Source organism: Zalophus californianus, chromosome 8 (genome assembly GCF_009762305.2).
Source record: "Zalophus californianus isolate mZalCal1 chromosome 8, mZalCal1.pri.v2, whole genome shotgun sequence".
Classification (NCBI taxonomy): domain Eukaryota; kingdom Metazoa; phylum Chordata; class Mammalia; order Carnivora; family Otariidae; genus Zalophus; species Zalophus californianus.
Window position 1 is genome coordinate 17,609,661 of NC_045602.1, and position 14,182 is coordinate 17,623,842.

A 14,182-nucleotide genomic window follows, 5' to 3' on the forward strand; every position below is an offset into this window, starting at 1 on the left:
TTCTTGAGGTAGGCCTGTATTGCTATAAACTTCCCTCTTAGAACTTCTTTTGCTGTGTCCAAAAGGTTTTGAGCCATTATGTTTTCATTTTCATTTGTTTCCATGTATGTACTTTTTTATTTCTTCCTTGATTTCCTGGTTGACCCAGTCATTGTTTAGTAGCATGTTATTTAATTTCCATGTAGTTGTGGTGTTTCTAGATTTTTTCTTGTGGTTGACTTCTAGTTTCAGAGCATTGTCATCAGACAAGATGTATGGTATTACTTCAGTCTTTTTTAAATTGTTGAGGCTTGTTTTGTGGCCTAATATGTGATCTATTTTGGAGAATGTTCCATGTGCCCTTGAAAAGAATGTGTATCCTGCAGTTTTAGGATGGAATGTTCTGAATATAGCTGTTAAATCCGTCTCATCTACTGTCATTCAAAGTGGTTTCCTTGTTGATTTTCTATTTAGATAATCTGTCCATTTATGTAAGTGGGATGTTAAAATCTCCTACTATTCTTATATTATTACTGATTTGTTGCTTTATGTTTGTTACTGTCTGTTCTATGTATTTGGGTGTTCCCATGTTAGATGCATAAATATTTATAATTGTTATATCTTCTTGTATTGTCCCCTTTATTATTATATAGTGTCCTTTCTCTCTTGTTACAATCTTTGTCTTAAAGTTATTTTGTCCGACAATAAGTATTGATATTCTGGCTTTTTTTTTTTTTTTTTGACATCCATTTGATAATAGATGTTTCCCCATCCCCTCACTTTCAATTTTCAGATGTCTTTAGGTCTAAAATGAGTCTCTTATAGGCAGCATATTTTTTCTTTATCATTATACCTTGCCATTTTCATTGCAATATGTCTTGCTTTTGTTGATTTTGTTGGGAGTTTTCTATGCTTAGAAGCCATAAGGAGAGGGCTTCTAATAAGATCATGAAGGCAGCTTTGTTCTTCCTTTCTCAATTCTCTTGAAAACTCTACAAATGCATAGAAAATGAAAATAAAAACAAAACTCTCATATTGAATGAAATAATAAGTTTTCTGTAAAGATTCTAAACTTCAGGGCTCCCTAGGTGACTCAGTTGGTTAAGCAACCAATTCTTGATTTCAGCTCAGGTCATGATCTCAGGGTCCTGGAATCAATCCCTGCATTGGGCTACATGCTCAGCATAGAGTCTGCTTGAGGATTCTCTCTCTCCCTCTGCCCCTCCCCCCCACTCGTGCACACTCTCTTTCTCTCTCTCTCTCTCTCTAAAATAAATAAATCTTTAAAAGAAAAATTTGTCAACTCCAAGTTATTGTTAGATATTTTTAAATGCACTGGGACTAGCAGAGCCAGAGCATACAAATCTTGATAAAAGGGGAGACACTGAAGTATTGGAAGAACAGAAAGAATAGAGAAGACTTTTTTAAAAAAAATTATTATTCACGAGACAAAGAGAGAGAGGGAGAGAGAAGCAGAGGCAGAGGCAGAGGGAGAAGCAGGCTCCCTGCAGAACAGAGAGCCTGAATGTGGGACTTGATCCCAGGACCCTGGGATCATAACCCGAGCTGAAGGCAGACACTTAACCGACAGAGCCACCCAGGTGTCCTAGAAAAGGTATTTTGAGGGCAGGTTTCAGAAATCTCCAGAAATTACTCACTTCTAGAAAGAGTCCCCACCCTAGATGGGAACTACTATGAGAAAGGCTGAGATCAAATAAACTAGGTTTAAGTGCTGCAGAAAGTGGAAGGTCTCATACAACATCAAGTACTATAAATGACTGGATGACTTAAAAGTTAGAGCCTGTGCCCTTTAGTGACTGCAAATGATGTTGGAATCAATAAGAAAAAATAAGTCATAGGATGAATGGTAGAAGTCCTAAGAAAGTTAGATTTTAAGTTGCAAAGAAGAGGTAATTACACATTCATTTTTTTCATTAAAAATAATTTTATTAGCAGCCAATATTGATGACCCTTCCCTTCCCTGCATTATCCCTCATCTATTAAAAATAGCTGGTTCAGTGAAAATCCTACTTGATATTTCAAACTAAAGGCACCAATTTAACAGGTATACAACTATGTTATAGAAAAAGTGTGCAAAATGGCATTACAAGCTTCAAAAACAAAACAAAAGGTAACATTAGAATGTAGCTGGAGTGTCTGGGTGGCTCAGCAGGTTAAGTGTCCAACTTCTGAACTCAGCTCAGGTCTTGATCTCAGGGTCATGAGTTCAAGCCCTGCATTGGGCTCCACACTGGGCATGGAACCTACTTCAAAAAACAAAACAATAAAAAAAAGTAGAATGTAGCTAGAAAGCAGAAATAAATTTGTTATTCAATAGTCCAGTAAGAATTTTAAAAATATCAAATGAAACCATTGCTTCTATGGAAGAAGTTACTCATAAGAAATAAAGAACTCAGGAGGTGTAGCCACTCTGGAAAACAGTATGGAGGTTCTTCAAAAAGTTAAAAATAGAGCTACCCTATGACCCAGAAATTGCACTACTGGGTTACAAACATAGTGATACAAAGGGTCACATGCACCCCAATGTTTATAGCAGCAATTTCAGAATAGCCAAAATATGGAAAAAGCCCAGATGCCCATTGACAGATAAATGGATAAAAGAAGATGTGGTGTGTATATATATATATATATATATATATATATATATATACATACATACATACATATATATAATGTTATTATATATATGTATAATATATATATAAAGAAGATATATATATATTATGTATATATAATGAAATATTACTCAGCCATCAAAAGAATGAAATTGGGCCATTTGCAATGACATGGATGGATCTAGAAGGTGTTATGCTAAGTGAAAGTAGTCAGTCAGAGAAAGACAAATACCATATGATTCCACTCCTATGTGCAATTTAAGAAACAAAACAGGTGAACATAGGCGAAGGGAAGGAAAAATAAGATAAACACAGACAGAGAGGCAAACCATAAGAGACTCTTAACGATAGGAAACAAACTGAAGGTTGCTGGAGGGCAGGTGGTTGGGGAGATGGAGATTAAGGAAGGCACTTGATGGAATGAGCACTGGGTGTTATATGAAACTGATGAATCACTAAATTCTACCCCTGAAGCTAATAATAAACTATATGTTAACTAAATTGTATTTAGATAAAAAAATGTAAAAAAAGAAATAAAGAACTCAGGGAAGAGAAGGAAGTCCTGAGATAAAAGACTAACAGAAGAGATGAAATTAATACTGGAAGAATATTGGAAAGAAAAACAGAAGAAAACGACAAACTGTTTAAGAAATGAAGAGTAAATTTCAAGGAGCCAAAGGGAGACAATGGGAAATAGAGTAAGGAATTCTGTTATTTATTATTATATAATAAATCATCTCAAATCTTAAAGATCCAAAATAATGATTATGTCTTAAAATGCTGTAGGTTGGCTGAGCAGTTCGGCTGGTATTGCCTGGGCTATTCCCATAGCTACATTCAGCTGGTAGGTTGTCTTGGGGGTCTGAGATCAACTGGGATGGCTGGTTCAATTGAGCTACTCTCTTAGTATGGTTTTTGCCTTCAGGGAGTCTAGACCAGACTTCTTAAAATGGTAAATAGATACATTCATTAAGAGAAAGTCCAAATACGCAAGTACTTATTAATCCTCTGCTTGTGTCATATTTTCTGGTGTCCCAGTAACAAAGCTAGACAAAGCAAAAACAGAAATGAAAGTCACATGGCAAGCTCAGAGTCAAAGTTGGAGAAGCCTACACAGGAAAAGAGAGGGAAGTGTGATTCACTGAGGGCTATTGATATAACAATATAACACAGTCTGCTCTCTGGCCCTGATGATTCATGCTGAAGTCTATACACAGTCAAATGCAATGCTTTTGTGTATTAGCTTTGGATACAGAAAAGGCTCCTCAGGTGTAGCTCCTTGGATATAGCTCCTGTTGTTCCAGAGAACCAAGAACAAGACAACTTATCTGCCCTGCTTTCCACCACAGACCCAACATCGAATCATGAGACAGCAACAATATGACCACAATAGACACTCCCACTGAAAAGGGAAAGAATTGGAAGTTTATAGCCATCACCAGTCCATAACAATGCTGAATCTAGCTGAGCATATGTTGTTAGGAATCCTTACTTAGGGTCATGGAATATTCCTTGATTAAGATTTCATTTTGTTCCCTTGGAATGGTTTCCTAATCCATTCTTGTCCATGGCTCTTGGCTTTGTCCTGTAGGCTTTTGGCTCAGTTCTCTTAGAGAATTTTCTTCTTCTCTAAGAAATACCTGAATAGCTTTATCAGTGAATTTTTTGTATGTAGGAAGGTAGAGGCCCAGAAAGCTCTTTTCTTTTTAAACTCTCTTCTTTTTAGTCCAAACTGATACAACTACCTTAAAAATCCTAATGCTTTCCTGTGTTTATGGCTGGATTCATCCCATGCCTCCAGTTCACATCCATAATTCTTTAAAATAGGCCTTGCTGTATATTGACTATCTCAGAATGCTATGGGATAATGTTTGTAAAATTCCTGTAAGCCCTTCTTTTTAGCTGAGAGCATCTACTAAAAATCACTTTCAATTGTTCCCAGGTCTAAAAAACTGGGGTTTACATCGATATCCTTGATTTCATCTTTACCTTGAAGCCAGTTACTATACTGAGAGTTGCCACCTGGAAGGTCTGAAAATGTTGTTTTATTTTCCAACCCAGAAAGTTTTGTCTTTTCTTCATGTCTAGTTTCTTCTTGCAAACTAAATAGTTCTCGCCTTAGCTTATCTCTCTCTTCTACTGTCATACCATATGCACCTAAGAGAAGCCAATTTGCATTTTCATCATTCTGCTAGGAGGCCTCCTTAGCCAGATCCACTCGTTCATCAGGTATGATTCTATCTTCTGTGTACCAGCACTTAACAGGTTTGTCAAATGTTTTGCTATTATAGAATATGGACAACCATTTTTTTTTCCCCTGCCACTAATGATTTCCTCAGCTCATTTCAAGTCTCTGCCAACATTTCTTTGCCATTGCTTCAGCCCTTGCCAACAGACTCCTTAAACTTCTCAAGCCTCCATCTGCTGCCCCATTCTAAAGCCAATGCCACATATTTGGGGTTTTATCACATCCATGCCACACTTCTAGGCCACAATTTCTCTATCAGTTATCTAATAATACATAATAACACCCCACAGTTTGTGGCTTAGAACAATTATTTCATGTTTCTCATGGTTCTGTGACTTGGCTGTGCCCAATAACACATTTTTACTGGTTTTGCCTGGGCTCATTCACATGCCTGAATTTAGCTGTTGAATTGGCTGAGAGCTGTGTTAAGCTGGAATGACTGAACTTCTATCTACATGTGGTTTTTCATTCTCAACAAGTTTAAACTAGGCTTCTTCACATGGTGAAGGGGGCAAGTCCCCATGTGCAAGTGCTTATCAAGCTTCCTCACTTGTCACACTTACTGATGTCCTGCTGGCCAGAGCAAGTCACATAGCTAAGTCAAGAGTCAGTACGGGAGAGGACAACAAAAGAATATGCATGTCAAGAAGCATGATCCGTTGGGAACCACTAATTATCAATATGCCACATAAACAATGATAGAAATTTAAAAAATGGAATAAAGTGAATGCAAAATAGAGAAACCAGAGGACCAAATGATGTATATAAAATATAAGCAAAGGAGAATGAAAAACAAGAAACATAGATATTTAAAAGTATAACTCAAAAAAACTTCTGAAATATGAGAAAGATTATACATATTGACAAGTCACTAAGAAAAATTGATTAAGAACTGTCATCACTGCACTGAGTAATATATAGAATTGTTGAATCATTATACATCTGAAACTGATATAACACTGTTAATTATACTTGAAGTAAAAAAAGAATTGTCAACACTGAAACATGATTTAGGTGAAAATGAAAGAAAAATATCTTTATTTAGAGGAAAGATCAATGTAATATAGGTAAGGAAAGGAATATTATAGATAAGATGATTTAAAAAAAAGGTTATTTTAGGCTCCCAAACCAAAAACTCAAGCCATGTATAGGTGGCAAAACCATATGGCCCAGTTACCCTGGGGTAATCCATATTTATGCTTATTGTTCCATAAACATAAATCAATATACATAGTGGTCTCTTTCATCTCAAAATGTGGTCAGACAAAAGTGTATGGTCACTATTGTCTTAAGGGAAAGAAAATAAGATTTTCAACAGACTTCTTGACAGTAATGTTCAGTGATAGGAAACAATGAAAGAACACTTAACAAGATATTCCAGAAGAGTGAGCCAAAATATTTAAACACATCACTTTTCTTCAAATTTAAATATTACAATAGATTTGATCCAGGGAATATTTTAACTAAGAGATGATATCTCTTAATATTTTAAGAGATGCTGCTGCTTAAAAAGGACAAAAAGTATTACATAAAGATGCAAACAAAATGTAAGCACTATAATTTAAAATATTAAACTTTACAAATATCAGAATGACAAAACAAAAAATACTTCATTAATAAATATAAACAAAAAACAGCAAAAGAATATAAAAAGGAAACATGCCTGTTGTATTAATAAATATAAATATAAATGAGTTTAGCTCACTTATTTAAAGGTAGATGATTTGTATATAGAATTACAAAGCAAAACCCTACTCTAATTTGTATGAGACACACTTTAAACAAGGTTACTTAGAAAAACCCCGCCCCAAACAAAGGTAAGTAGAGTAAAGCTATTTCACATTAGTATAAATACAGAAAAAGTATAAGTCTTGGTGCTAACTTTAGATAAGGCAGAATTTAGGTCAAAGAGCATTATCTGACACAAAGAACAGTTTATAATATTAAGTGGTATAAGTTACAATAAGAATAACAGTTATAAATACCCATGTACCAAATAGCATAGCAATAACTTTCATAAATTGGAAATTATGAGAGATAACAAAATAGGCTTAAAAAAATCAGTCTTCTAGTCATTAATTTCAAAAGTAGATATAGCAAAAGGACAAAACACACTTAAGAATATTATATTCCTTAACAATGTTATCAAGAAGATGTATATGGTACTCATTACTTTAAAAATTAAGCACATGTCTGAGGCACCTGGGTGGCTCAGTCAGTTAGGCATTGGACTCTAGATTTCAGCCCAGGTCATGATCTCAGGGTCATTAGATCGAGCCCCAGGTCAAGCTCCACTCACTGGTTGTGGAGCATGCTTAAGATTTTCTCTCTCCCTCTGCCCCTGCACACCCGCTGTTCACGCTCTCTAAAAAATTAATAATAATAGTAAAGAAAATTAAGCACAAGCTTATGTGACATTTAAAAAACTATATTCTAGACTGTAAAGAAAGCCTTTACATATCTAAAAGGTATTCTTGTACAATAAAGTAGACATGATAACAAGGTAGAAAAAAATAAAATCTTTCTCAGACACTCTTCCATTAACAATGAAAACAAAAACCCCTAAATTTCAGAATTTCCAGAAAGCAGCAATACAGTAACCAATGGGACAGAGTTAAATCAGAGCTCAGAGGAAAATTCATAGCCTACATACTTCATATTCAAGAAAGAATGAAAATAAACTAACCATCTGACTAGATACTTTAGAAAAAGAACAACAAAACTTTCGCATATTTAGTATTTTCTATTCTTTCAACTATAAATATCATTTCTTTTTTTTTAATATTTATTTGTCAGAAAGAGCGTGAGAGCACAAGCAGGCAGAGGGAGAAGCAGGCTCCTCGCTGAGCAGGGGAGCCTGACCTGGGACTCCATCCCACGACCCTGGGATCATGACCTGAGCCAAACACTTAACTGATGGCGCCACCCAGGCATCCCTATCATTTCTAATGAAATATGCTTTGTTGAGAATTCTTAGAATCTAATCAGAATAGACTGATCTAAGTCAGAGATCAGTGGGTCTGGGGAATTTTAGGAAAATGTCAAAATATTGCATATCTGTTTTCTTTTGTCTGTGGAAACACTCACCAGAATTCATGTCAAACACTCCCCAATTCTCGTTCTTAATTAAAATCCTGCTTTGGGATCAAACCTGAATAATTCAAAAACAAGTCCAGTCCTTAAACTTTATTACAGTACATCAAATACTGTATTTGAAGATAATTAGGAAAATGACCAAGTATCATAAGCATTTATGTCTATTTTGTACTTTAGGTGGATTTTTAAGATGGGAAAACTTTTTTTTTTCATTTTTATCAGAAAAGTAGTCAATCTACATTGAGTATTCTCAGAGTCATCTAGATCTAACAAAGGTTACTGGTGAGCTTAAAATGTTTTAAAGGTTTTTAAGATTGGTCTTTAAAATGGATCTTTAAAAGCAAATTGTCTCCCATACCTGCCATGCTTACTCTTTGTGTTTGCTATTCCTCTACCTGGATGTCCTTTCTCTTCCCAGCTCCTGATTGTCTCCTGACTCCCAAGCTCTGATTGTCCTAGTCATCTCCCTTCTTAAAGAACTATTCAAATCTCTTTCTCTCTCTCTTTTTTTTTTTTTTAGGAAGCTTTTCCAGGCTATTTGAGGATACACTGATATATTTATTCCCTGATCTTCTTTGCTTCATAATCTACATTGTAAATTCTACCATTTTATTCTGTGATTTCAGAGCAGGCATTACATATGTATGGAGTAGCCAGTGGGACATTGCCCCAATGATTTCATGATTGCTAAAGGTCTTCTTTGCCTGTATTTGTTTATGGTGTCTGAAATTCCACCAGGAGCGATTATTCCATTGGTGTAAACAGTGTTTTCTCTGGTTTGTTCATTATTGAAACTCATATAATGCTAGGGAGTATAGCAAATTAAAGCTTCCATCACATCGATTCATGTCTTCCTTCACAGTGAAAGAGACTGGGAGTTTGAGCAGCATTGTTATTTGATGGTCTGGAGATTGTCATGCATAGTGAAGCGAGAGAAAATAATTTGAGAAAATTAGGCAATAATACAAAAAGATAATTTAAAGATATTAATGATAGGCTTCATGGATTTCAGAAATTCCCAGTGCCAAACCTATCTGCTTTTATGTGTAGTTCTATATATGTGTGGTTTTTTTTTTTTTTTTGGTTTTTTGTTTTTTGTTTTTTCCTTTCTCTCTATGAACTTGAACACTCTTTTTGGAGAAGAAATGTATCCTAAGATTATACCTACTACAGTATCTCATATAGTTTTAGGTATACAGAAATTTCTGAGAACATGATGATTGAAATAAAATGCTTTTCATTATTTTTATTTTATTTTATTATGTGAAAGAAGTTTAGTTTTCCAAAACTGAAATGTTATAATAGTAGTTTGTACTTAATTTCAACATTGATATATATATATTTTTTAACTTCAGAGGGAAAATGTTGGAAAAAAGAAAACCCAACAGGATCTAGTATTTGGACAAGAATGAGAGGGATCATATAATGGTGATGTCCAGTCACATAAAGTTCACTTAACAATTCTATGCTGCTGATCAAGTTGCTTTTTTGTTCCTTGCTCTCATTCAGGAAAGCATGACGGAGAAGGTTGGTGTACTGTACATTTCTGGATGATTTGCATTTTAGGTGAAAGGACTGGGGACAATATCGAGAATGAATTATTAATGGAAGTCTCTTTGTGGTAAATACAGGGCTGAGCCTGGGGTCCTACTTGATACTGTCAAAACTGTACTGCTAAGATTTCTTTTTTTAATACTGCTAAGATTTTTATTTTATTTTAAAATTCCTTCTCTTGGCAAGAAATAAAAGGAATGGAAAGGAAGAACTGAAAGGGAATGGCCAAAGCTATGCTGTCTTTTCTCCCTTGTATATTTATTCTTTTTCCCTACCCCTTTGCCTTCTAGGACTTTTCCCTGCAGAAAGGTGACCTCCTGCTATTGCACTGTCATTGTGCCAGTACTTGCCTGTATAATAGTCCTCAAGCTCAGTTGCACTTCCTTGTGTCACTGCTAGGAAGGGAAAAGAAAAAAACAACAAGAACAAGAACAAAAACAAAAACAAAAAACTTTACCCTTCGAAGCTTATTCTAGCTGGTCTAAGAATTAAATTGACAAGAGTCAGATCAACAGAAGAAAATCAGATTTACTTTCCTATGTACAGGGGATCCACACAGACAAAGACAATCAGGCAAAATGAGGTATAAATGTCATCATGAACTAAGGAGAAGAAGATAGGGGTCTGAGGCTTCAAAGGGAAGGAAAACAATTCGCAGGAAGGTAAAAAAAGAGTGAATGATGAGCAAATGTTTGCTAGACCATACAGAAGCACTGGGGCATACAGAGGGATTTTAACAAACATATTTTGCTAAATTCCTCCCTGTCTACCACCCCTAGTTTCTATTATAATGGAGTTATTTATGGAGATAGCTCTCTTCCTGGAGCAGATTTTCTATCTAAATTCTTTTTAGACAGTTAGGGAAAGGTTGAAGTTGCTTTTCGAGTCTTTGGGACTTGATTGTTTTCAGCTCGAAATAATCTGATGCCAAAGTGGCACAATTTGGGACAACTTGCCCTTGGCCCAACATTTGCTTCTGTCACCCCTCTGAGAAAGTATTCTTGAAGCAAGGGCTCAATCCTAATTCTTAGTATCAAATATATAGCCTGGAATACAGTAGGTGAATGAATGCTAGTTTCTTCAATAAATAAATCAAAATTGTATAGTGAGGTTAAATGGATAATCCACAGAAATACAGGTTCCATCTCACACTCTCAAATGTTGGTTTGTACCATGTGAAAGGGTTTCAAAACTCTGGGGTTTTAGGGCCAGGGGATGCAGTTCTTCAAGACTGAGAAAGTGGCATACAACTCCGGATCACGTTGTGAATAATGAGTTTTGCTCTAAGAGGCATGTATATTACAATAAAAAATAGAAAGTTGAAGGAAATTAATGAGTGATCCCTGAAGAGTTACTTAAAGACCACAGGCATATTCTACAAGTAAATATCTCTTACCTTTGAGGCCAGCTTCCCAGAGAGAATATTCTTTCAGTCCCACAAGTGCTGGGCTCTTCCTGCCTCATAGAGGACTAAGATTCATAACAGAGTTCCAGGATTCTACTGCAAACTTCATCATTCTCTTCTTTTCTGTGTGTGTTAAATGGACTCTTAAGAGTTGCTCCCTCTCCATTTCAACTTTTCTTCTCTGTGCTTATTTCGGAGTTAGCTCAGTGCAGTTAGCAATAGTTGTCAAGATGAGAGAGAATCGCTCTTTAATAGACTTAGTTTTTCTTTTCTCTTAACCTTCTTTTTCACATCAGCTATTTTCATAGCTAATAAATTTTAAACTGTGAAAATTGCTTTGATCAATTATGTATTTAGGTTTTTCATAAACATGCTGATTTTATTACTTATGAAACAATTAAGAACACATTTGTGTAGAATTTCTCCTGTATTGTCCCAAGTGAATTCTTTATGTTTGCAGAGATTGTCCTATTTACTGATTTTATGAGGATCTTGTAGATATTTTTATTTTCATGAAATAAACAAAGATGTAGGTATTGTTGAAAAAACATTTTGAACATACTCATATCCATGCTGACAAATAATGGTTAGAAATACAGGAGGATCTCTAATTCAAGATAAACAGGTAGTGCTACACCTACCCCCCTCCCATCCGCCTAGGTGGTGCACAGGGTTGCCTGTAGGTGGCAGCAAGAATGTTGTAAATTGTACCTACTAAATAATACCAAGAACATAATTAAAACGAAAGGACAAATTAAAAATAGCTTCATTATCATGTTCAAAGTATTGTATATTTAGCTTTAGGCAACAGATTTATTTTAAAGACAAAAAAAGAGCAGGCATGATGTGCATCTGGGAGTGGAAATTAGATAACCTCACAACACAAAGGGCAAAAAACCAATACTCTGTTACTTTTATATGACCAGATTTAGGCAGCAAACAATAATATGTTCTATAAGTGATTCAAATGGCACCTGGGGTGGCTCAAAGGCACATGACAAAAGTTTGACGTCAAACTGTGTTTTGCCTTACGTCATTTCAGCTCCATTATCCACAGCAGTGAGTTCAGAATGCTGAACACACACGAGCCACACATTTGGCCTACCCAATACATTTTAGAAAAATCAAGTGCAATATGAAGAAGAATAAAAATACCCTGTGATATTTTTTCACCTTGTTCTTAGTGGCATCAGTATTGTCCATAATTTCAGGCCAGAAGGAAATATCCCTCATCTTATGCCATATGTTAAGAATGGTATTCTCTGAGTGATGAGGCATCAGGGTTGTGAGATCAAGCCCCATGTCGGGCTTCCTCTGGGCTGCTGGGCTTAGAGACTGCTTGGGATTTTCTCTCTCCCTCTCCCTCTGTCCTCCACCCCTGCTCACGTGTGCACACACTCTGTCTCTCTCTCTCTCTGGAAAAAAAAAATCCAGAAATAAGAAATATACTGAACATTAACAGCCAGGAAACACATCTCAGTCGTTGCAAGGAACAGTGATCTATTAAGCATCCCTAATATATGTGTCTTGGTATGAACTATATGGAATGGTTTGAAATGTATGTAATAGAGGGGTACCCCTCTCTCCATTAGGAAAGAATTAACTCTGACTTCAAGGATAGGTCTTCGGTTGCTATAGAATGAATGTTAGTATTTTCCCAGCCCTCCTCACCCCAAAATTCATATGTTTAAGCCTAATCTCTGCTGTGATGCTGTGATAGTGTTTAGAGGCGGGGCCTCTGAGAGGTATTAAGTCATGAGGGCAGAGGAATTAGTGACTTTATAAAAGATATTCCAGGGAGGTCCTTAGCCCTGTCCTTCATATGAGCTAGAAGGAGGCCATCTATGAACAAGGAAGTGAGCCCTCACTAGACAGTCAATCCGTAGGTAGCTTGATCTTAGACTTCCAAGCCTCCAGAACTGTAAGGAATAAATTTCTGTTGTTTATTGGCCACCAGTCTGTGGTATTCTGTTATCAACCCGAACACACTAAAATTTAACCTGCAGTTTGCAGAATTTCAACCACTGATTCTTTGGTCAAATTCCAAACAAATTTCAATACAATGCAATCTAGAAGTCCCTATGTTGTCTCAGATAGACTGAAGGTGGCTATTTCATCATAATAGATCTCGTTTATGATGATTTTCTTACTTGGAATTTCCTATCTTGGGGATAGTTGTGATTCCAACAGAGGGAGTAAACAGGAACACTTGTGAATTGGGAGAATGCTCAAAGAGATTAGTGGAACAAGTATTGGCAAATGTTGTGTGTTTCCTGTCCCCTTCCCCATTTTCCAAAATGTCAGAAGAGTTAAAGTGCAAATGATATCATTCCTTTCTCTTTATCCTATCTTGGTAGATCATTCTGTTTTTTAGCAACCGCCCTTTCTGCTGTGATGATATGTATTGAAAAGCAGAATTAGGGGATTGCCAAATGATAGGGGAGAGATGAAATCCAGGTTGGAGGGGAGATTCAATCAGGTGGAATGATTTATTTATTTATTTTTATATGACTAGAATGGACACACCAGAGGACAGAGAATGGCATTCTATGGCATTCTAAGTAGAGGAGGTGACTATAATTCTGCTACCTGAGAGTGGGTCACAATGATGTACTGACAAATACATTGGAAGTATAACTGCACAGCAGGAAGAGACTAACTCCGTAATTCCCTTTTTAGCAGGTGGTAGTCTTGCCTTGTTTTTGCGTATTTTTTTTTAAAGATTTTATTTATTTATTTGAGAGAGAGAGAGAGAATGAGAGAGAGAGAGCATGAGAGGGGGGAGGGTCAGAGGGAGAAGCAGACTCCCCGCCGAGCAGGGAGCCCGATGTGGGACTCGATCCCGGGACTCCAGGATCATGACCCGAGCCGAAGGCAGTCGCCCAACCAACTGAGCCACCCAGGCGCCCTTGTTTTTGCGTATTTAAGAATAACCCTGGATTCCATCACAGGGGAGTTTGAGAACGTGGCCGAGGCTGTACACAAAACTACTGGAGAAAGGGTTTCATTTCTGACAATGTCACAGCTAAGGTGGGGTAGGAAGAAGAGGCGGGGCCAAGTTCAAGCTGGAGTTTGATAGGGAAAGCTGTTCCTCAGACGCTAAGTAGACTAAAAGCCCAGAAGGCCAAGGGGTGTATCAAAATTGAGGGGTGGAGCCGGGAGCTCCGGGTCGACAGAGACTGGATAAGAAAGAGGGCAGGTCGGGAATATGACAATGACAGCAAGCAGCTTTGGGCAAATGCAGTACTGCTGCGTCAGCTGCTG